Raw genomic sequence first — 2,164 nt, 5'->3', positions numbered from 1 at the left:
CCAAAACCGCCATAAAAAAGCCAGACTACAGTTTGCAACTGCACATGTGGACAAAGATTGTACTTTTTGCAAGTCTAAGAACACCATCCCAACCGTGAAGCACAGGGGTGGCAGCATCATGTTGTGGGGGTGCTTTGCTGCAGGAGGGACTGGTGCACTTCACAAAATAGATGGCATCATGAGGAAAAAACAATTATGTGGATATATTGAAGCAACATCTCAAGACATCAGTTAGGAAGTTAAAGCTTGGTCACAAATGGGTCTTTCAAATGGACAATGACCCCAAGCATACTTCCAAAGTTGTGGCAAAATGGCTTAAGGACAACAAAGTCAAGGTATTGGAGTGTCCATCACAAAACCCTGACCTCAATCCAATAGAAAATTTGTGGGCAGAACTGAAAATTATTGTGCGAGCAAGGAGGCCTACAAACCTGCCTCAGTTACACCAGCTCTGTCAGGAGGAATGGGACAAAATTCACCCAACTTATTGTGGGAAGCTTGTGGATCGCTACATGAAGCGTTTGACCCAAGTTAAACAATGTAAAGACAATACTAATTGAGTGTATGTAAACGTTTGACCCACTGGGAATGTGATGAAAGAAATAAAAGCTGAAATAAATAATTCTCTCTACTATTATTCTGACATTTCACATTCTTAAAATAAAGTGGTGATCCTAACTGACCTAAGTCAGGGAATCTTTACTAGGATTAAATGTCAGGAGTTGTGACAAACAGAGTTTAATGTATTTGGCTAAGGTGTATGTTAACTTCCGACTTCAACTGTATATGTTCTTGAGTTAATTCGGGAGACGGTAACTCAATAAATAAACTTTTCCCGTGGTGCCCCAAATTCCTAATGAGTTAATTGTTACAATATTAATTTAATCGAGTAATAATTAAGTGTAGTAGTTAATTATTCGATAAATAGCAGTCATCGCGTTAATGATAATCACGTCACGACATCAGTTGCACTAGTATTCAGACCCTTTACTCAGTACTTTGTTGAAGCACCATTGGCAGCAATTGCAGCCTCGAGTCTTCTTGGGTATGACGCTACAAGCTTGGCACACCTGTATTTGGGGACTTTCTCCCATTCTTCTCTGCAGATCATCTCAAGCTCTGTCAGCTTGGATCGGGAGCGTCGCTGCACAGTTATTTTCAGGTACCTCCAGAGATGATCGATCGGGTTCAAGTCTGGGCTCTGGCTGGGCCACTCAAGGACATTCAGATACTTGTCCCCAAGCCACTCCTGTGTTGTCTTGGCTGTGTACTTAAGGTTGTTGTCCTGTTGGAACGTGAACCTTTGCCCCAGTCTGAGGTCCTGAGCGCTCTGGAGCAGGTTTTCATCAAGGATCTCTCTGTACTTTGCTCCGTTCATCTTTGCCTCGATTCTGACTAGTCTCCCAGTCCCTGCTGCTGAAAAGCACCCCCCACAGCATGATTCAGCCACCACCGTTCTTCACCGTAGGGATGGTGCCAGGTTTCCTCCTGATGTGACGCTTGGCATTCATGCCAAAGAGATTAATCTTGGTTTCATCAGACCAGAGAATCTTTTTTTCTCATGGTCTGAGTTTCTTTAGGTGCCTTTTCGCAAACTCAAAGCGGGTTGTCATGTGCCTTTTACTGAGGAGGGGCTTCCGTCTGGCCACTTGCATAATTGGTGGAGTGCTGCAGAGATGGTTGTCCTTCTGGAAGGTTCTTCCATCTCCACAGAGTACTCTAGAGCACTGTCAGAGTGACCATATGGTTCTTGGTCACCTCCCTGACCATGGCCCTTCTCCCCCGATTGTTAAATTTTGCCAGGGTAACCAGCCCTAGCAAGAGTCTTGGTGGTTCCAAACAACACACATTTAAGAATGATGGAGGCCATTGTGTTCTTGGGAACCTTCAATGCTGCACAATGTTTTTGGTATACTTCCCCAGATCTGTGCCTCAACACAATCCTGTCTCGGTGCTCTTCGGACAATTCCTTCAACTTCATGGCTTGGTTTTTGCTCTGACATGCACTGTCAACTGAATGCTAGTAAAACTAAGTGCATGCTCTTCAACCAATTGCTGCCCGCACCTCCCGCCCGACCAGCATCACTACTCTGGATGGTTCTGATCTAGAATATGTGGACAACTACAAATACCTAGGTGTCTGGTTAGACTGTAAACTCTCCTT

This window comes from Salvelinus alpinus, chromosome 13, assembly GCF_045679555.1.
Source record: "Salvelinus alpinus chromosome 13, SLU_Salpinus.1, whole genome shotgun sequence".
Lineage (NCBI taxonomy): Eukaryota > Metazoa > Chordata > Actinopteri > Salmoniformes > Salmonidae > Salvelinus > Salvelinus alpinus.
The sequence above is the reverse complement of the archived record's forward strand: the minus strand, read 5'-3'. Positions refer to the sequence as shown.